Source organism: Hippopotamus amphibius, chromosome X, assembly GCF_030028045.1.
Source record: "Hippopotamus amphibius kiboko isolate mHipAmp2 chromosome X, mHipAmp2.hap2, whole genome shotgun sequence".
In the NCBI taxonomy this organism is placed as follows: Eukaryota; Metazoa; Chordata; class Mammalia; order Artiodactyla; family Hippopotamidae; genus Hippopotamus; species Hippopotamus amphibius.
In genome coordinates, this window is record NC_080203.1 from 15452850 (window position 1) to 15476530 (window position 23681).

At 37.2% G+C, this 23681-nt stretch overlaps 1 long non-coding RNA gene across 1 annotated transcript; it reads left to right on the top strand.

Moving 5' to 3' along the window:
* Positions 1–4382: 4382 nt before the first annotated feature.
* Positions 4383–23473, top strand: LOC130841296 (uncharacterized). The gene is made up of 3 exons (XR_009050217.1): positions 4383–4578; positions 5266–5413; positions 23344–23473. It is a non-coding gene; the product is annotated as an uncharacterized LOC130841296 (long non-coding RNA).
* The last annotated feature ends 208 nt before the right edge of the window (positions 23474–23681 follow it).

The window sequence follows — 23681 nt, forward strand, 5'->3', positions numbered from 1 at the left end:
CCTTATTTTTAAGTTTTTACATAGGTCTTTTTTGTAAAAGTAATACATTATCATAAGGATAAAAATTCCTACAGTGTAGACTATTATACAACGAAATGTAAGTCTTCCTCTAATCCTAATCCCTACGCCTTGAGATAGCCACAACACAACCACCATTAATGCTTTCTTATCTATCCTTTGAAAATAGTTTATGCATAGAATACCAGGAACTACACACACACACACACACACACACACACACACACACATTATATACGTGTTCCACAAATGGAAGTATCTGTACTTTGATGTTTTTTCACTCAATGATATATCTTGGAGGCAATTCCTTATCATTATAAACATACATATTTACTCCTGTTTGTTTGATTTTTACCAACATTTTACAATTAAATCTTTGAAGCACAACACAAAAAATTGAAAGAATTATACAGTGAGTGTGAATATACACATTATATAGATTTTAGAATTAACAGTTTACAATACCTGTTTTATCACATATCACATATCCATAAATCATCTTATTTTCTTTACTGCACTTCAAAATGAGTGGCAGACATCAGTTCACTTCATCAAGAAACACTATAGAATGCATATCATCAACCACAATTAAATGTTTGTTTATAGCTCTTTTCTTAAGGTGAAATTCACATAAAATGAAATGCAGAAATTCAATTAGTGTTGATAAAGGAATACACCATGTAATTCAAAATTCTATCAAAATATAGAAATATTACCATCACTCCAGAAATTTCCCTAATGCCTCATTTCCTGTTGCATGCCACCCACACCCCCACCAGAGGCAATGTTCTGATTTTTTTTCACAGTAGATTAGTTTTGTCTGTGCTAGAACTTCATGTAAGTGGAATCATATGGTATGTAATGTACCTTCTTGTGTAAGGCTTTTTTCATTCTGCATAATATTTTTGAGTTTCATTTACATTGTGTGTATCAGTAGTATGTTTCCTTTTCTTGTTAAGTCCTACTCCATTGTATAAATATGCAGTATACATTATTTTACATTTATGTCAATGACCTATCTCAAATTAACTTTTGTTTACAATGTGAGGTAGGGATTGAATTTCATTGTTTTTCCATACAGATACCTAGTTTTCTCACTACCATTTGTTGAAAAGATGTTCCTTTCAACATTGGATTGCTTTAGTGACTTTTTGAAAAATTAAATAATGTTATAAGTGTGGGTCTTTTTCTGGACTCTGTTTCATTAGTCTTTATGACAGTACTATACTGTCTTGAGTAATGTTACTTTACAATAATCTTTGAAATAAGGTAGTGTACATCTCCAAATTTGTTGTTCTTTTTCCAGCTGCTTTCACTGTTCTAGATCCTTTTAATGCATTATACATTTAGGGAATTGTTATCATTTTCTACAACAAAAAGCATGGTGGAATTATGTTTGAGATTGTATTGAACCTGTAGATCCATTTTCAGATTACTGAGATCTTTAAAATATTGTCTTCCAATTCATGAGCATAGCAGATGTCTCCATTTATTTAGGTCTTAATTTCTCTCATCACTGGTTTGTAGTTTTCAGTATAGAGGTCTTGTACATCTGTTGTTAGATTTACTCCTAGGAATATAATGTTTTTTGTTGCTGTTGTAAATTGCATTGCTTTAATTTTAATTTGCAATTGAAGCTGTTTCATATGAAAATATAATTGATTTTATATGTTAACCTTGTATACTGCCACCTTGCTAAATGATATAAATTAGTTCTGGTAATTTTACTTATACATTCTTTGTGATATTTTATATATACCCTAATGAGATCTAAACCTAAGATTTTTTCTTCTTCCTTGCTGATCTTTGTGCCTTTCTTTTCTTTCTTTCTTTTTTTCTTGCTTTATTGTAGGGGCTAGTACCTCTAGGAAAGTGTTGAATAGATGGTGAAAGTGGCTATTCTCCTCTTGTTCTAAGGGGAAAAGCATTCAATATTTCACTATTAAATGTGATGCTGAGTCTAGGTGTTTTGTAAATGTCTTTTATCTGAATAAGAAATTCCCTTCTATATCTAGTTTCCTGAAGGTCCTTATACTGGGTGGGTGTTGAATTATGCCACAGGTGGTTATTTCCTTTATTCAATACATATAGCAAATTACATTGATTAATTTTTGAAATAAATCAATCCTATATTCCTAGAATAAGTGTTCTATGGTTATGATATATCTTTCTATGTTTTTGAATTTTATTTTCTCAAATTGTCTTAAGAGTTTTGTGCCTGTATTCATGAGGGATACTGGTCTATTAGTTTCTTCTTTTGTAGTGACTCTCTCAAATTTTAAAATTAGGTTTATGCTTTACCTTACAAAATAAGTTGTGAATTGATCCTCTATTTTTTGAAAGAATTTAAGATTCATGCTATTTCCTCCTTAAATGCTTGATAAGATTTATCAGTGAAACTATAAATGCCTGAAGTTTCCTTGTGGGGTAATTTTTAAAATATAACAAATTCAATTTCCTTAAGATTTATTGTGTAATTTAGATTTTCTGTTTTTTTTTGTAATACTCCTTTATTGAAGTTTATCTTATCTGATATTAATATTGTGACTCCTGCTTTCCTATGCATACTTTTTTTTTACTGCAATTAACCTATGCAGACTTCTATAGCATGTGTCTTTTTTCCATCCACATTATTTCAATCAATTTTTGTCTGTAAATTTAAAGCGTATCTCTAGTTGATATCACATACTTGGTCTCAGTTTTTATCCATTCTGACAACTTCTGCTTTTTAATTGGAGTGTTTATGTGCCATCAGCACTTACTGTAAAATTTGATAGAGTTAGATTTAGGTCTATCATTTTACTGTTTATTTTCTGAAGTCTCCATTGCCGTTTATTCTACCAATCTTCCTTCCCTTCCCCCATATTGGGATTAATTGAATAGTTATTTCTAAAAATCCCCTTTTATTTTATCTTTTGGCTCTGTAGCTATATCTCTTTTATATTTTTATTTTAGTGTTTCCTCTAGAGATTACAGTATACATCCTTAAATTTTAACAGTCTGCTTAGAGTTAATATTTTATTGCTTCATAGAATATATAGAAACTTAGAGCTGTATAGGTCCATCTCCTTTTCTCATCCTTTATGCTACTTTTTGTCATATTCAGTGTATATTTCTACTCAAGACAATGTATCATCTGTAAGAAAAGTTGATTTTGAAATAATTTTTCTTTACATCCTAAAGAAAAATCATTTCAAAATCATTTGAAAAGTGACTTTATAGGTTCCAAATGTTAGTAGATTACATATGAGCATAGTGAATCTAAGAGAGGCAGTATCATAGGATCATAGAATGCCAGAGCTGGAAGGGATCTTAAAAATCCAGTCCTCTCTTTTCCCAGAGGAGCACTACTGGTATTTTGAGGGAGACAATTTTTGCTCATGCACTTGCCTGCTAAATGCCAAAAAATGCCACCATACATTTCCCAAGTCCCAAATGGGGGTATTGTATAACCCTTAGTTAAGAACCATTGCTCTGTCATGACCTATATGGGAAAAGAATCTCAAAAAACGAGTAGATACATGTATATGTATAACTGATTCACTTTGCTGTACACCTGAAACTAACACAACATTGTAAATCAGCTATATTCCAATAAAAATTAAAATAAAAAGAACCATTGTTACTAAATAACCACATTGTCCAGATGGAGAAACTGAGATTCAGGGAGGCTAGGTAACTGGCTTAAAGTTGAACACCATTTTTTTTTGTAAAAGAACTGTAACTAAACCTTGGTTCTCATTTCCATTCTCTTTTAATTGTACCATGCTCTATCTGAGATCGGGCATGAAAAATATCTTAACTCTAACTAAAATGTAAAATAAACCAGGAAATATTTTTATTTCTTGTGTCCTAAATTAGTACCATCATCTGTTGGAAAAATCACCCTAAAGAAATTAAGAGTTGGGGATTCTGGATGTGACTCTAGTATAAATTTCATGGATTTTCCATAGCTATTTAACCATTGCCTAAGAGTTGCATTTCCTGTTATTCTCTCTGCTAGACTGATTCAGCCACATTTATAAAATGCTCCACGTAAAACCTTCACAAGCAAAAGGCCCAATATAATTTCAGTAGGACAATTAGTATTTTATTTTGGTTCTGTATAAATATGTATACATTTCTATTTTTAAATTCTGAAAAACTCAGTTCTTAGTATTGTTTTCTAGAGTTTAGTGAGCATGACTACCGTCCTCTGCTGTGTACTGTCATAAGTATAACAACTCAAACAGCTCCTAAAAGCAGCTTGAAAACTCGTTCCCACGATTGTACCGCCTACACACAACTCAGCTTGTCTGTACATTCCCAGTAGGAGGCAGGTACTTAACTCAGTCCGTGCAAGATCGGAACCTGTTTCAGATCAGCAATGTGGTGAGCAGGGCAGGGGGCGTGGCTGTATAATAACCACAAAGAAGATGAGGCTGTGTTTCAGAATGCCTGGGAAAAGATAGAATACCAAATCTCGAATGGGAAAAGGCTAAATATGTACCAGACACTGAGACTGTGCTTCTTCCTTTGGACAAGACAAAGTTTAGATGGGACTGAAAACAAAGCCACAAGGTAAATATATGAATCGAAACATTTAGCAGATGGATGGGGCAAAGGGGGTTCTGAGTGGGTGTTGGCAAAGATTTTCATAGTTCCTGGATTCTATCCAACCAAATTGACGCTGCTTAAATAGGTAAGACTTTCTTTGTTAGCATTTGTTAGTAATGAACAGGAAATTTTTTCACTAGGGTATTTCATCACTAGGCTGCATTGGATTATTCTTTTTTTTCATATAACAAATATTTATTGAATACCTACTATAAGTCTGGTATTGCTCTAAAATGCTGTAGTGAGAATGACAAACACCATATGATCTCACTTATATGTGGAATCTAAAACAAAAACCAAACTCATAGATACAGAGAACAGATTGGTGGTTGCCAGAGGCACGGTGTGGGAGGGTGGGCTAAATGGGTGATGGGGTCAAAAGGTACGAACTTCCAGTTATAAAATAAGTAAGTCATGCGGATGTAATGTACAGCATGATGACTCTAATTGATAATACTGTACTGCATATTTGAAAGTTAAGAGAGTAGATCTTAAAAGTTCTCATCGCAAGAAAAAAAAATGTAACCGTGTATGGGTGATGGATGTTAACTAAATGTTTATCGTGGTGATCATTTTGCAATGTATACAAGTATTGAATCATGTTGTACACCTGAAACTAATATAATGTTGTATGTCAATTATATCCATTAGAGAAAATGCTGTAGATACCACAAGGAAGAAAATGAAAAGAAAAAGGAAAAGAAAAAGAAAGAAGACCTTACTCCTCTGAGGCTAACACTCCCCCCCACCCCAGCCACAACTGGGGGTACAAAGACAATAGGAGGGATAATAAGTACAGGTAGGAGAAGTTAGGGAATCTTCTCTGATAGAAAATTGTCTGAGCGGAGACATGAAGGGAGTGGGGAGTGGTAAGAGGTGAGGAGCGCTACCATTACCACGGCTCCTGTCTAGTTACAAATGTATGGTGAGATTGATTGTGTGATTTTGCAAGAGGACGGAGGAGGCTATGGGTAAAACAATTTCTCATTGTTTTAGATCATCTTATGTGTCCCTTTCTTTTCCAGTACTGACCCTCTGTTCTCTTTATCCCTGTCTTCCCCCACATCTCGCTGTTCAATCTCTTCCCTTTTCTAGAAAATTGAATTTAGCAGACATAGCTGAATCAATCCAGAAGCTAAAGCAGACATTTGTAGAAAATAGATGCCAGTTCAGGGTACTGAGCTTTTAAGGTGGCCAAGTTGCATCCTCAAAGGCAGGGTCAGGATTGTTATAAGAGTTATAGGTTTCTCATTTCTCCCCAGAAAATGAATCCAGGCTTCTCAGCTCCTGAAGCCTACCTCCTATAGACTCTACGAATCTTTTCGTATCAGCTGTGATCTTAGACTGTTCTACAGAGAGATGGATGTCTTTCACAACAGTCTGCTTAAAAATGATCATCTCTTCTTCCACAATTCCAGACACTGACCTCTGACCATGATCCCCTGATTTTACTCCGCTCCAGTGGCTTGAGAACTGCTGAGTTGAGCAGCTCCTTAGGGCGCCATTAACATTATATTCTATATATGCTGTGTGGAAAGTAAATTACAGTAGTCCAGGGAAAACAGGCTGATGGCTTAGACTAGGGGAAAAGCTGTAGAAAGGGAGAAATATGGAGAGAGTCAAGAAATATTTAGCTGGGGATATTGACAGGACTTGAGGATAGATTAGATAACAGATGTTGAGGGAGAAGGAGATATTGTAGATGACACCTAGGTTTCTGACTTACCGAACTGAATGGAAACTCTTCAATGAGGCAGGGCATGTTGAAAGAGGACCTAGCTGGTGGGGGAAGATTATAAGGAAAAATTGAGTTTGAAATGCCTTTGAAAAATCGAATATCAAATAGAGGAAGAGATGGGTTTCTGGGGGTCAGAAGAGAGATTTGCCTTGGAACTATAAATTTTTGGAGTTGTCAACATATAGACATTTAACGGATTTTTAGACATCAAGGGAAGTCCCTAAACAAAGAATATAGTGTGAGAAGAGATGTCCCCGTAACTGAACTGCAAAGCACACCATTATTTTGAAGTCAGGTTGTGGAGGAAGGCCAACAGAAAACACTGAGTGGGATGGAAGGAAAACCAGGAGAACATGTGGTCACTCTCAATCTCTTATATTCTGATTTGCTTTCTTGAATGAGAAGAAAAGGGATGCAGTTATGACTGGGGAGTGTATGGGGACTTGCTCAGAGGAACGGAGTAAGTATGGAAGAAGCAAGTCGAGAACTGCTGCATTGTCATACTATCTTTCAGTACGCAGATAAATATGAAGTCTTTTTAAAAAATCTCTTTAACTATAGCCAGGAAATTTTAAGAATATTGAGACAAAAATGTTTTTTTCCAAGTTAAAGAGGAGTAACTTTGGAGGATGAGTTGGTGGTGGGAGGGACTATGGGATTTAAAGGGATGGACTATATAGTATTTTAATGACATTGCTGAAACATGAAAACTAAATGGTTTTAAAACAACTTGTCCCTGTAAACTATCTCATTAATATTTTAACCTGATTCCATGTTGACTGGTTAATATTTTGAATTAATTATGTTAAATAATATAATTTTTTAAAAAACCCAACTTATTCTTAAGTCCCTTTAATTCCTGGAAATATTCTAGCCCATAGAGGAAAAATATTCTGCAGTTTGATCTCAGCCATAACTGGCCAATATGTGTCATGGCAGGAGCTGTAGGTAACAGCTTGCAGGGAAGACAGTACTATTGAGCCAAATGCAGTAGTCAGGGTGGGGGCAGTGAAGAGGCTTTTATAGCTCACACTTAGTGGGAAGTAATGGGCTAATATCATTAAAAAATTGCTGAGAATGCATTTCTTTTGTGCTTTTGGCTGCTAATCAGCTGGGGCAGCCAGTTGTCTTTGATATATAGCCACTCTGATCTCTGTGGTAGCTGTGACTACAGATACTTTGGAATGAAGAAAATTACCAGTTCCTGTTCCTAAGGACAAAGTAGTGCCAAAGATGGAAGTTTTGTTTTGTATCCAAGAAAGGAAGGTGAGAAGGGAAGGGAGAGTGATTGGTTTCCTGGTGCATGGCCAAGAAATAGTTCATTCCTGACATGAGTATCATGTACAGAAATTGCCTAGGATAATGTCCGGTTCTCACTGAATGTTCAATACATGTTGGCTGGAGTTGATCTTCTCTTTAACTCTTTCCGTCACATGGAATAATTATAATTAACTCATTATTTGCATTGGTATCTGGCATACTGATACCAGATCATTAAATGAAACAAACAGCAACTGAAGAAGTGGTTAAATATTAACCTTTAAGTCCATTATTCTGCATTACATTGTGTGTTTGTGATTTATCTTACACCAATAACTTAGGTCCTCACAAGTCTTCCGACAATCCTTCAATACTTCTTAGTAGGCAATTGAGTCGGAGGGTTCTGCAAGGATAATAATATTGACCGGGTGGTGTCGAGAAGCTGTTTATCTTTACTGAGACAAGGGCAAGAGAAAATGGATTTCAATTGTATAAATTAAACACCTCCTGTGATATCAGATAAGACTTATTTATATAGATTGTTTGAAACTGACACAATATAGCGAGATTAAACTTCCAAAAGCGTAGCTCTGATTTTATAATTCGTACTCAGTAACCTTCAGTGGCTCCCCATTGGCTGGAGAATGAAATTAATCCTTTAATCTGGCACTCTGCGATTTAGTCTACCTTTCAAGGTTACAGATGCTGATACTTGACTGAAGCTATTCTTCACATGTTTCCTTGTCTTTCCATCCTGGGATTTTCCCTCCTGCTATGCCTTCTAATGTGTATGTCTTCCCTCACACTCTGGTCCATTCAAATTTTATCCATTCTTTATGTTAGACTGGGTTCAAATGTTACTTTCTTCAGTAAGTCATCCTTGATTCTTTCAGAATAATCACATTCTCTTTCTCCAGAAACTTTGATGGGTCTTTATGGTGCTAATACAGATACGTTGACCATCTCTTTCTGGCAATTCTCAAACCCCTAAAGCTATGAAAATAGAGAAATTTTCAAAATCATTAAAAAATGAGATCTGACCTGAACTTATTTGGTAGTAAAATTTAACCTGAAGTGATGTGAGAGTCTCTCTAGTCTTTATTTATCTCAGTTTAGTGTTAATAAACATTTATTTCGGTTCAGAAATGTGTTTGATAATGGGCTACTCTCCAAAATCCCTCTCATTGTGTTATTTAATATGCAGTATATGGGTCTTATTACTGTTCTAAATCTGAAAATGTATGAATCCTGAAATACAACTGTTTCCAAGGCTTTTGGGTAGGGATTGTAAACTTGTTTATATTTATATACAGCTACCTTTTTTTGTTTTTGCTACCCAATATCTAGACAGCCACTCTCTTCTGAGAGAACCTGCCATTGTGTGAGTCTTGGTGGGAATTAGGGCTCCATCTCCATCGTGGATTTTGAAGTTACCTGGTACTTCAACCTCTTCTTTCCTGGCACTTGGTCGTGGATGTATAACCTAGGTTTTGCCAATTGAATGCTCCCTCTTGGGACTTGGAATTCTGAGAGTGATGCAAGGAAACAGAGAAAGTTAGAGATTATTCATGGAGGCGGTAGTCAAGTGACCTATGGCAGTGCTGCCAACACCAGCTATTCCTGTGGAGTGACTTGGGCTATATATCTTGCTGCCTAGTTACCTTTGGTTCTTGACTATTTTGAACGTACTTTGCCAGATTTCCTGTTGATTCTGTGAACTGCCCAGTATCCTTTCAATAAACTTTTCTCCTTAAGTTAGCCAGAGTTAGTTTCTGTTATTTGTATTCAAAAACCTTAACTGATTACAGACTATCTTTTCCTTCTACCTTCATCTGTCTTAGTCAATTCAGGCTTCTATTAACAAAGCACCATAGACTGGGTAGTTTATAAACACAACAGAAATTTATTTCTCATATTTCTGAAGACTGGAAGTTCAACGTCAGGGTGCCAGCATGGTCAGGTTCTGATGAGGACTCTCTTTCAGGCTATAGATTGTTGACTTCTCCTTGTATCCTCACATGTTGGAAAGAGAGCTAGCTAGATCTCTGGCCTCTTTTTATATGGGCACTAATCCCATTCATGAGATCTCCACCCTCATGACTTCATCTAAACCTATTACCTCCCAAAGACACCACCTAATAAATGCCATCACATTGGGACTGGGGTTTCTACATATGAATTAGGGGGGGGCACAAATATTCAGTCCATAACACCACCCTCATCTAGATTTGTATCTTTGTGTACTCAAAGCACCTAGTAATAATAGACAATTGATCACTTTTACATATGGCAGTGACAAGATCATACTGGTATTTTAGAAAGATCACTCTCTTTGATGTACAGGAAACGGGGTAGAAGAGGAAAGATTGGAATATTCCAGTTGGGAGCTGAGAGTGTCATGATTAACGTAGTGAAAGTGGAGATGGGGAGAAGTTTCACAAATTTGAGAGATGTTTTAGAAAATAGGTCAGGATTTGATGATTGATTGACCATGGTGGAAAATGAATAGGGAGGAGGAGAATGACTCCCAAATATCTGGCTTGAGTCACTGGTTGGATAAGTGTGCTGTTCAAAGACCTAGGAACAGTAGCAGTTTGGGGGTGGTGAGGAAGAGAACTGGGTCAGCTGGCAAAGTATTGAGTTTCAGGACCAACGGACAGGTCCTGTAGACAATGACTGATAGGTCTAAAGCTCAGTCAGAGTCAGAGATTAGGCACCATCACAATATTGATCCATGGGAGTAGATGAAACCTCCCAAGAGGTTAGTATAGATTGAGAAGAGTATAGGACCTAGGACAGAGTACTGAAGAACATGGAAGTGATCAGCTAAAGCCGAGGAACCTTCAGAGAGGGAGCAAGAGAGGTAGGACCACTTCACTATGTGTTGCGACTATAACAACCAATGACACATGATCTTTGTCTTCAAAGGTTGGAGAAAGGGGAGGGACAAGCACATCGACGAATGCAACAAAATATGCTGAATATTACATCAGGGGTATATTCGTGCAGGAGAGACGAGTATAAGGAGAAGAATAGTAATGCATGGGACACGTCCATTATTTTGAGGTCTAGTTCACCAGTTATCTCTATGGCATAGTATATTCATGGGTATGTGTGTAATGTCACATGACCAACATAAGACTACATACTTAATATTAAGATTCCTTTGGTTGGATTTCCTTTCAGCATCTCTTTGCCTGTTAAGCAAGATTTTCTTTCTCTACTATTTCTTTTAAATTGCTTTGTGGTGGTAACTTCTTTCAGGTCAATAGAGACTTTTTCTTTTCTTTTTTGCCAGTGAAAGAAATCCATGGGTCTAGTTAAAAATAGTCAAATATCTGATAATTTCTCCAAAAAGTTTCTGGATACTTTATTTATTATCATTACAATCTGAAGAGAGAGATTTTTATTTCATCTGGACGTGCCTGAAAGTGGCTGAGCATGAAGTAAGTCGACCATCTTCGTCTTCTTGGCTTGCTCTTGGCTGTTGATTTTTTTCTTTTCAGCAGGAAAGATTTTAAAGCACAAAGAACTCAGGAGTGAAAAGAGGCACTCTGGTTTCTAATTCTATCTCTGCCACTAGTTAAATTTGTAACCTAGAAAAGTTACTTTTGCCCTCTGGGCCTTGGTTGCTACTTCTTTACAAAGGAGCTACTGTCTGTTCCAGATACCTCACAGATTTGTTGTGGGAATCAAGTGATAAATAGGTGTAAGACTCCTTGGATAACATAAAGGTGTTTGTGGCAGACACTGGTGCTCTCCCAGTTTTCCACGTGATCCCATATATAGCCTAGCATCTTTTTAGTTGTGTTGGAACCATATGAAAACTGGCTAATGGGCTGCGAGTGGGTGTGACACATGTAACTAACTGCTAATTCAAAGCATTAAGAGTTGGTAAGCCATGTCCAAGCTCTCTCTTCCCTTTCTTTAGTAGCCAGGGAGCAGATACATGGTAAGGACAGAAGGAGCATCAATCTGTGAATCACTAAATGGCGGAAAACCCCACCTCCTAAATGACCCCCAACTGACTTTGGATGAGTGAGAAATAAATTTTTGTGTCCTCAGTCTCTGAGATTTGGGAGCTATGTGTTACTGAAACATATCTAAACCTCTTCCTGGTGAACAGTGTCACAAGCAGAAGGCATGGTTACTAGAGATTTTCTGTGGAAGTCTGTGGGAAACTAGAGATATGGAACTCTAAACAGCTTTTGATGGTGCTCCCTGCAAGAGGCATTACAGGCTTTATTGTTTGTTTAGCAAAGACTCTTCATTTCCCATTGTCTTTTCAAACCATCTCAAAATTCAGTACTCCAGCCAAGTACCCAGCTCGGCAATGGGTCCTCTTTTGATGCTAAGGCTAAGAGCTCACCCCTGCCATTGCTTTCTGTCTTTCAGATTGTTCAGACCAACCAAAAGAATGACAATTAAGGTAGAGACTAGCAGCCTGGTAGCTGCTCCACTAGGGCCAGTGGAACAGAGACAGACTGGGACAGGATTGGGAGATCTCACTCCGTTTTGCATAGAAAATCCCCCTTTCATTTCCTCTTTGATTATTTTCTCCTCTTCTTGTCTGCTTCCTATTATTCTGCCTTCTATTTACTCTTTTTTTTAAATCTTTATAAGGAGTCAACTTCTTTTTTTAAAAATTTATTTTATTTATTTATTGGCTGTGCTGGGTCTTCGTTGCTGCACACGGGCTTTCTCTAGTTGCTGCGAGCGGGGGCTACTCTTCATTGTGGTGCGCAGGCTCCTCATTGTAGTGGCTTCTCTTGTTGTGGAGCACGGGCCCTAGGCACGTGGGCTTCAATAGTTGTGGCACATGGGCTCAGTAGTTGTGGCTCACGGGTTTAGTTGCTCCGTGGCATGTGGAATCTTCCCAGGGCAGGGCTTGAACCCATGTCCCCTGCATTGGCAGGTGGATTCTTTACCACTGCGCCACCTAGGAAGTCCTCTATTTACTCTTTACTCATAAGATTTCCTTATTTATGTGAGTGGCCACTCTGTGCTCAAGGCTGTAAGAAATACGGAGCAGTTTAAGGTATCATGCATCCCTTTAAGGGGTTTATAATACATGGGGGAAACGAGCTTTCCACACAGCAGTGAAGACCAGTGTGAAATTATGGAATTCAGTGCTAAACTGAGAGACACAAATTAGAAGTGCTGTAGGCGACAGCAGAGACAGAAAAATGCAGATAATTTGGGGTGAGGGAGAACTTGGAACCTGAGGGCTGGGCTAGCAGGCTGTTGCAGTAATTCAAGGGTGAGGGGATAAATATTTGGAAATGGGCATAGAGAAGGGAAATAATTTGGATGAAAATGACAGTCATTTTGAAAGAAAATGGATAGGGTCGGTGACTGATTGAAATGAGAGCTCTGTGAGTAGAAACTGCCAAAGATGATTCAAAGTTTTAAGCCTGAATAGCTTAAGAGAATAAAAGTGTTATTAATGGTTACAAAGTTATTTGGAATAGAACTGAATTTGATTGGAAGAGGTAACTATGGAAAAGGGTGTTCGCTTGTGGATATAATTGCTTGGGGAGGAAAGTGCTCACAGTTCAGGAAGACACGTCTAGTATCTGGGCAGAGCTATTAGCCCTGAGACTCAAATAAAAAGATCCAGTGGGAAATGTATATGATATGCGATGCATTCCTTAGTACTCCCAACTTGGGAGGATGGGATAGAGGATAAGGAGCTCAGGAGAGAGACTGGTAAAAACCAACTGCGGATGTTCATTCACTCATTTGTTCATTCAACAAGCATTCACTACGTGCTAACTGTGTGCCACATATGTTTGTTAAAACATATCAGTTACTCAACAGATTGGTAATTAAGATTTGGGTTAATTTTACTATTTCAATGCTTCCAATATGGAAAACAGGCACAATTGTCAAATCAATACACGTATTTGGAAAGTTGTTTTATAGGCATTCTTTCTATTTACAGCCTACCTGATGAAAGACAATCAGCACAAAAATTCTTTCGTTTGAACCATAAGATACTAGTTGTCTTGAATGAGGTAGCTTGTTGAGTCTATAGCTATGGCTTTAATACTGTTATATTCATGCAGAAATAAGAGTTAGTGTGCCACTTACATACTTAGTGTTTATGACCATTGCAGAGAAGTCTGGTTGATACTAGGCCTTTTCAACATCTTCCTCTTTATTGTCAACAAAGAGGGACAGCCATTTTAGTGGTGAAAGAAAAGTGATAGACCCTACACACAGAAGATTAAGTTTTATTTCCAATTCCATTAAATACCTTACAGATATGTAAGATCTTTTGAAGAAATACAGATATGTAAACCAAATGTATTTTGACATTAAAATATATATTAGCAGGGAATTGAAAATCTATTTCAAATTCAATCATCTCCAGTCCTCACTTAATTTAATGTAATTGAAGAAGAAATGTTCTTCTGTCAATAAAAGCCTTGGTTTCACCATCCATAAGATGAGGAAGTTGGACTACTTGATCATGAAAGCAATTCTTGCTCTGACTTTCTATAAATGTGGAGCCAAATCTAGAATCATGGACTATTTTGAAGTTACAAAGCATTGCTGCTAGTTAATATGCACTCCCACATAGCTTTTAGTGATAGCCACTTTTATTTTTTATTTTTAATATATTTATTTTAATGTATTAATTTATTGGCTGCATTGGGTCTTAGTTGCGGCACACAGGATCTTCGTTGAGGCATGCGGGATCTTTTGTTGTGGTGCACGGGCTTCTCTCTAGTTGTGGCGTGCAGGCTCCAGGGTGTGTGGGCTCTGCAGTTGTGGTGTGTGGGCTTAGTTGCTTGACGGCATGTGGGATCTTACTTCCCAGACCAGGGATTGAACCCGCATCCCCTGCATTGGAAGGCAGGCGGATTCCTTACCACTAGACCACCAGGGAAGCCCCAGTGATAGCCACTTTTAGAAGACCATTTAATATTTGAATTATCATGACCACAAATTTTGAGGCAGTTTTTAGCTAAAAATCATGAGGTCATGTTAGTAATCAAAATGGTTCTGTAGGGGAAATAAGGCTTACTTTCAGCAGAATGGTGACAAGAGTGCAGGAGCCATCAACAGAAATAAAGAGAAAAGAATGGTTCTTAATAAACCAGGTTCTCACAACAGCCCCAAAGATTATGGGAGGAGAACCGTGGCCTAGCAAATTACCATGTTTAACTCTAGGTTGAGATACAGTATTTTGTAAAATTTTCCTTATGGCAGAATTTGTTTATAGTTACTCTCATGGTCCAACTGCAGTATTTCTTAGATCACAAGTCCTTTTGTAATTAGTTTTCAAAACTCCAGGCAGTATATATGGCCTCTTTATTGCAGAAAGCTGAGTTTCCTGGCAATGAGTTTCCAAGGGAATGCCCTTGGAGTTGTTTCTCCAATAGTGGATGTGTGGAAATACACCGATTCTTTCACTTCTGCCCAATGGCTCCATCACAGTGCAACTACCTAAGGTTGAGTGGAATATTGAACCAGACCAGAAGCCTTGGTTTTCTTAGGCAGTTTCTAACCAATCAAGTCAGTTGGCCATATCAAATAAGGATTGGTTGTCTGAACTATGAAATCTCTTCTAGGAAACCTGCTAGGATTCAGATATTTTCCATATATTTAAGGACCACTTTATAGATAGGAATGGAGGCAAGACATTTGCCAGATTGAATTCATTGTAGCAGTGAATATGTTTGTGATGAGATCAATAAGATACTTTTGCTATTTACCTTGACTAAAGCTTAGCTCCTTTAGTTAATAGTGCTTTATTGATTTTATGATTATTTTTGAAACAGTCTGTGTTTAATATCAGTGTTTAATTTATTTCCACAAAATGCAAAGTTCACCCTGAAAAGAAATTTTACCATGTTTGAACATTAGCTAAAACTAACACAAATCAAGTATCCCTGTGCTAAGAAAATAACTCCTGGACAGAGGGGAAGCTTTGCGCTTCAGCCAGTAAATCCTGCTTCCTAAGCTATCGTGTGCATAAGGCTTTCCCACACATCTCCCGTTGCTACGGAAACCTCTTTCAGGGTCTGGGCTCTACACAGCTGACTCATTTCAAAGTCTGGCTCTCAAACCTCTCAGCTCACAGCTTAGGGAGACAAATGGAAACAAAGAAAAACAAAGAAACAATAAAATATCAATATAGACCAGTTCATTTAAAAAGTTAGTAAATTATGTGTCTTGACATATAGGGAAAAGGCAAGGTGGTGCAAATCCTCAGTTGCTACGGACTGCAGTAAATATATCCCAGAACAATTTATAGCCCACAGTCTGTAAAAAGGGCTTTCTATCCTTTGGACTTAGTGACACAGAAGAAAACTGAAGCTTAAAGAGATCCTCAGTGGCTCCCTTATATCAAAACAGTCCAACCAGATACATGTGAAAATACAAGCAAAGAGCATGATCAGCAAAGCAGTTAGCATCGGATGGGAGGGCGGGAAAGAAGGGTAAGGGCAGAGGTAACTTAGAAAACCCCAAAGTAGTCTTAGGAAGTGTCCAAACAGAGCTTGAAAGTCTATCTGCCAAGAATGTCCTAAAGGAACCTTCTTGCTTTGATCTCTGTCTTTGGCCCTATTAAGTCCACATATTCAAGGAATACACACAGGCATGTTTATTAAATGGGCAAATGCTACAAATCTAGGAGACGGATTTTAGGCCAGAAGACCTCAACATTCCTTTGGAATCTCAGACTAAGGGAATAAATGTCCCAGCACTCTCACTGATGTCAACTGGCCCAGAATATATGGTGAGATTTTGTATATTTGTTACGTTTACAACTGGTAATTGCAACAGGTAATAATGGAACTTTTTAAGGAGTCTGAACGCCTTATAAAAGTGATTTAGTTTTATAAATTGAGAATCAACTTTAGTTTGGTAGTGAGAAACTTACTTTTGAAAACCCAGTATGGTAGGGATTAGGCAAAAATGCTGCCAATCGGACATGTCTTCGCATTTTACTGAGGGAAGAATTGCTTAGCTTCAATGAGATTATTTATATTGCCTCATCTTGTGCCTCTGAAAGTACTGATCATAATATAACTCAGGTGAATATTTAAGTATGTCTTTGTTTTATTTACCAATACAAATTATTACTGTGACTTTACTGTGGGAAAACGCAAATCAATAATACCTGCCAGTAAAATAGTATCTCGGTGAAAGGATGTGGAAAGAACCATGAATCAATGTATACTGAGTCTGCAAAATATCTTAAGCATTGCTACCACACAGGCAGAGTGTGGTAAGCAGTAAGCAAGGTTTGTATTAATACTTTAATAAAAGTTACGACTCTTGAGAAGTCATTTTGTTTGTGTCCAGACACATGCAAGGATAATTGGCATGTCCAGTTTATTGTGGTACTTTCTACTCAGTTCATTCAATGCATTGCAATGAAATTAATGAATTTGGTTGATGAGCCTTGAAAGGCTAACTAGGCTGGTAGATCAAGGGAATGCTGTTGAACCAATATGTCTGGAATTCAGCAGAAACAAACAAACAAACAAACACATTGCAGTAGGCAGAATCAAACATGCTCACATTCTTTTTTTTAAAATATTTATCACAACAGTATTTTATTTGTTTATTTATTTATTTGTTGGCTGCGTTGGGTCTTTGTTGCTGCACACGGGCTTTCTCTAGTTGTGGCAAGCAGGGGCTACTCTTCATTGTGGTGCGCGGGCTCCTCCTTGAGGAGGCTTCTCCTGTTGCAGAGCATGGGCTCTAGGCGTGCAGTCTTCAGTAATTGTGGCACATGGGCTCAATAATTGTGGCTCACTGGCTCTAGAGTGCAGGCTCAATAGTTGTGGCACATGGGCTTAGTTGCTCTGCAGCATGTGGAATCTTCCTGGAGCAGGGATTGAACCCATGTCCCCTGTATTGTCAGGCAGGTTCTTAACAACTGCGCCACCTTGGAAGTCCAAACATGTTCACATTCTAAACACTAGAATCTATGAATATGTTAATTTACATAGCAAAAGGGACTTTGCAGATGTGATTAAATTAAGGAAATGCAATGCTGAGATTACGGTGAAAGATCCAGGTGGGTTCAATGTAATCAATCTTATAAAAGGAAGGTAGTAGAATTAGGGTCAGAGAGAGAGAGGGGCTGTGATGGTGGAAGGAGAGGTTGGAATGATGCTCTGAAGATTGATGAAGGGACTTTGAGGCAAGGAATGACAGTATTCTCTGAAACCTGGAAAAGGCAAGGAGATATAGTCTCCCCTGGAGTCTCTAAAAGGAATGCAGCCCTGCCAATACCTTTTTAACTGAGTCATGCACACTTCAGACTTCTGCTGCTGAATTTTAAGATAATAAATTCGTGTTGTTTTAAGCCTCTAGGTTTGTAGCAATTTGTTACAACAGCTATAGTAACTAATACTGATACTCACTAAATTAGGTAAAGAGTTTATAGCTTTAGAAACAAGAGGGAGAAATATGGACTAGATGACAGGATAGGTAAGTGGCATCACACCTGGTGGAAATATACGCAAATATGAATGGAGCAATGTTAACGTGGCTAGAGAATGCCTTCACATGCTAGCTGGCTTTGTGCTTGGCCTTGTCCCTTTCCTCAGTTTCTCTGAAGACATAGAAGGCAGATGGCTTAGATGAATCTCAAGGGAATGATGCTGAATGAAACCAGATGATCTCAAAAGGTTACATGCTGTATGCATTTATATACTTTTCATTTTTTATTGTGATGAAATTCACATAACTTAAAATTGACCATTTTAAAGCATACATTTCAGTGACATTTAGGACATCCACAATATTGTGCAACCACCACTTATATCAAGTTCCAAATCATTTTCATCATCCCAAAAGGAAACCCTGTATCCATTAAGCAGTCATTCCCCACTCAACTTTCTCCCAGCCCCTGACAAAACCAATCTGCTTTCTCTCTCTATAGATTTACCAATTCTGGATATTTCATACAAATGGGATCATGCAACATGTGACCTTTTGTATCTGGTTTCTTTCACTCAGCATAATATTTTCAAGGCTCATCCACATCATAGCATGTATCATTCCTTCATTCCTTCATTCCTTTTTATGGCTTAATTATATCCCATTGTATGGACATACCACATTTGTTTACTCACTCATCCACTGATGGACAATTGAGTTGTTTCCACTTTTTGGCTATTGTGAATAGTAAGGCTGAGAACATTTATGTACAAGTTTTTGTTTGAATATTTTCAAATCTTTGGGTATATACCCAGGAGTGGAATTGCTGGATCATATGGTAATTCTGTGTCTATCCTTATTCCAGCACCACACTGTTTTGATCATTGTAGGTTTGTACTAAGTTTGAAATTGGAAAGTGTGAGCCCTGAAATGTTTTCCCCCAAAACTGTATTGGGTATTCAGGGTCCCCTGCAATTTTATATAAATTTTAGTATCAGCTTTTCCATTTCTGCCGAAAAGGATGTTGAAATTTTAACAGGATTTCATTGAATCTGTAGATTGATTTTGATAGTATTTGAATATTAACAATATTACATTTTCAACTCCATGAACATGACATATATTTTCATTTATTTAAGTTTCTTTAATTTCTTTCAGCAACATTTTATAGTTTTCAGTGTATAAGACTTTCACCTCTTTGGTTACATTTATTCATACATATTTTATTCTCTTAGATGTTATAATAAATGGAATTTTCTTAATTTACGTTTCAGATTGTTTGTTACTGGTGTATACAATTACAACTGAATTTTTTGTGTTGATCTCATATCCTGCAATTTTGCTGAATTTCTTTTAATAAATTAATATGTGTGTGTGTGTGTGTGTGTGTGTGTGTGTGTGTGTGTATTCTTTTGGAAAAGAGTTTGCCTAAAAAGTCATATTAACTTATTTTGCCTGTAGATCTCTGAGGCTATTTTTCCTCTGGTGATTTTTTCCAATGTGAAAGTTACATTCATCTCATTCTCAGATTAGTTTAAAAGATAAATTATGTTAGTATTGAAACCAGCACAGATCATCATAATGTGCCCTTCCTCTCCACTCCACTATTAACAGTAAAGCCTTCTTCCTGATGCATTAGTGTAAAACAAACAAACATCATAAAGAAAGTGGTTCTTAATGGTACTCTCTGAAGACATAAGGTCTAAAAAAATAATGTTTAAAATACTTCTAGTTCTCTAAAACAAAAGTGAAGCAAAAAAGTGGGAAGAAGTACTATAAGAAGTACTATGGAGGAGTCAGAAGAAAAAATATTTTTAAAAAATGATTTGAATAGACACTTTTCCAAAGAAGACATGCAGATGGCCAACAGGTACATGAAAAGATGCTCAACATCACTAATTATCAGAGAAATGCAAACCAAAACTACAATGAGATATCACCTCACACCTGTTAGAATGGCTATTATCAAAAAGACAAGAGATGACAACTGTTTGTGAGGATGTAGAGAAAAGGGAATCCTCATGCACTGTTGGTGGGAACGTAAATTGGTGCAGTCACTGTGGAAAACAGTATGGAGGTTCTTCAAAAAATAAAAATAGAACTACCATATGATCCAGCAATCCCACTTCTGGGTACTAGTCTGAAGAAAATGAAAATACTAATTCTAAAAGATATATGCCACCCAATGTTCATTGCAGCTTATCTACAAATGTCAAGATATGGAAACAACCTAAGTGCCCACCAATGGACGAATGGATAAAGAAGATGCTGTATATATACAATGAAATATTATTCAGCCATAAAAAAGAATGAAATTTTGTCATTTATTTGCAACAAGGATAGATCTGTAAATCTTTAGAAGACAGATTTAGGACCTACCACAGCTCCCCAACATTGGAATTAGTGACCTTTTTTCCCCTCCTAGTCACTGCAAATAGTGGAAATGAAAAAGCTGTTAAATCTAGGAAGGTAAATTGACATATAGCAAGGCAATATGTTGATTATTTAATTTTGTAAGTGTTCAGAGAGGGAGGAATCCATGTTATACTATACCCTTTGAAAAAGATTTTATGATGTGAACTGTGAACCAAGCAGTGAAATTAGAAATGGTTACTTTGACAGTGATAAAAAGTAACTAGGCTATACATTTTCATAAACATATGTGTGTTAATGTATATACGCACAGGTATATGTTTGTGTGCATATATATGTATGTATATATGTGTGCATATGAATTATATATATATATAATTCTCAAATGTAGACTTTGAAAATTGTCTCTCTGTAAATGTTAAGCAACCTCTCTGAGTTTAAATTTCCTCAATAATGAAAGGAGAATGATCATATACCTAGTTCATAGGATTTCTATGAAAATTATACAAAATAACATGTAAATTGTTTAGTTCTATGTCTGGCACAAGTTCTCAATAATCCACCTATATGCTTAGATGATATGTATACCTTACAGCCTTGATAGGCAATGAAAGACTCAGCTTTATATAGCACATAAATGTTCTTTCTCTCCAAGTTAAACCGCTCTTCATATGAACCTTACTTTTTCATCCACATTACTCTATACATTGCCATTTAATTGAACAAGCTCCTTGGCTACCTAAAGCTATGTTACAGAGTAGAAGTTTTAAACTGGATGAAAGGCCAGAAATTCCCTTTTATAAATGCTGACATTGGCTCAGATAAGTCATCTTGTTGATGTTTGGCCATACCTTGTGATGAGAATTATATATGCATTCCACAAAAATGTTGACTGTTAGCTTTTTCTACACATTGGCCTATTTCTAGCTACAATATCTTATGTTATATTGAGGTATATTAAATATGAAATAATTCCACAAATAAGGTAAAAAAGGACCTCTATCACATGGTTTGTAGTAAGTACAGTGTCCTGCCGTGATTGTGTATTCATTGTACTGAATCTTTTTATGGCATTTTTTTTTATTATTATTTTTTGGGGGGGTACACCAAGTTCAATCATCTGTTTTTATACACATATCCCCGTATTCCCTCCCTTCCTTGACTCCCCCCCCCTCGAGTCCCCCCCACCCTCCCCGCCCCAGTCCTCTAAGGCATCTTCCTTCCTCGAGTTTTATGGCATATTGATGAGCCAGGATTAGAAAGAAGTACACTGAGTGGCAATTGTCCTTCAAGAAGACTTTTAATTCTACCAACTGCAAGAAGGAGGGATAATGGGACTTTCCTGGTGGTCCAGTGGTTAAGACTCCATGCTCCCAATGCAGGGGCCCGGGTTCAGTCCCTGGTCAGGGAACTAGATCCCACATGCATGCTACAACTAAGACCCAGCACAGCCAAATAAATGAGTAAATAAATAAATATTAAAAAAAGAAAGAGGGCTCTTAATTGGTTATAGTTGTAACTCTATCTTGACTATTCTCAAATCTATGTTGCTGACATAGAATACTCCGCTGATACCTACTTGGTCATTTCCATTTGGCTAGTCCACTAGCACTACCAGCTAAATAAACATGCCCCAAGTATAACTTGTCATCTTCCCTGAAAGTTTTGCCCTTTCTCCTACATTTTCCATGTCATACATCCTGTCACAAGGACAGGATCTTTGGAGCCATCTTAGACTCCCCCTCTCTTTCAATCGCCCATTTGGTCAACTACCTAAACTTCTGGATTTTACTCCTGGAAGTTTCTTCCACCACTTTATTTCCATCTCTCCCAACTGCTGCACTACTTTAAGCTCATCACCTCTCCTGGATTAACCTAACATTAGTCTGTCCCTACCCTTATTTACTTCAATGTATGATCCATATGATGTCAGAATAACCTGTCTAAAAAAGAAGTCTGGGGAATTCCTTGGTAGCACAGTGGTCAAGAATCCACCTGCCAATGCAGGGGATGCGAGTTTTATCACTGGGCCGGGAAGATCCCACATGCCGTGAAGCAACTAAGCCCGTGAGTCACAACTACTGAGCCCGAGTGCTGCAACTATTGAAGCCCAAGCGCCTAGAGCCTGTGCTCCACAACAAGAGGAGCCACAGCAATGAGAAGCCTGCACACCACAGTGAGGAGTAGCCGCCGCTCACTGCAACTAGAGAAAGCCCTGTGCAGAAACAAAGACACAATGCAACCAAAATAATAATAATAATAATAATAATAATATTCTAAAAAAATTAAAAAATAAAAGAGAAGTCTGACTGTATGACTCTTCTGCTGATGACTTTTCAATGGCTCACTACTGTTCTCAAAACTAAGTACAAGCTGTCTGACTTGGCAAACCTAGTTTTTCATGATCTTACATCTGCCTACCTTTCCAACTCCGTCTCTCACAACCCCTGACTTTGACTTGCAATTCCAGCAACACAGAAATGTGTTCAGTTCACGCAAAGAGTTGCCAGGTTTAGAAAATATAAATATAGGACACCCAGTTAAATCTGAATTTCAAATAAACAATGAATGCTTTTTTAGTATGAGTGTATCCCATGTAAGGTGCTGTTTCTTACCTTTTCGTTAGTCCATGCCATCACATGTCCCTGTAATGCACTTGCCAATTTTAAGATTCAACTCAATTACTACCTCTTGTAGTGTACCCATCCTTCACACTCCTTCCCACCAATCCTGAATGAATCAGATAGCTCTCTTATGATCACATACTGTAATTATTTTTTGTGTCTTCCTCTGTCACTGAGATTCCTTGAGGGCAGAGACCACATCTTATTTGTTTCTGTATTGCCATTGTCCAGCTTGGTGAGAGATCCATAGTAGATAGTTAGTAAATATTTGATGAATAAATGATTCTCCTGATCCTAATGGTTATATTTTCTCTTTATACCCAACAGGAAGAATATTTTTACCAGTGCACAAAAGAAAATGTGAAGAAAACCCTTCCCAAAATAGAGCCCCAAACTCAAAGTTAATAGGACAGTATATTTTCCCCTAGAGATTGAAAAATTAAATTTAATAGAAACAAATTTTTCTTTGTTTTTTTTTTTAACATTGTGAAACTATTCTATTTCATGAATTTTCAGCAGCTTCTTTGACCTCAAAACTATACGATGTAGTGGCTCATATTATTTGATTTTTGACTTATGCTCCTGTAAATCTTTAAATTTATATATTTTCCATATTTCAAAGACCTATGGGCATTGGAAGCTGACAGACGTAATCCCAGTTAAGA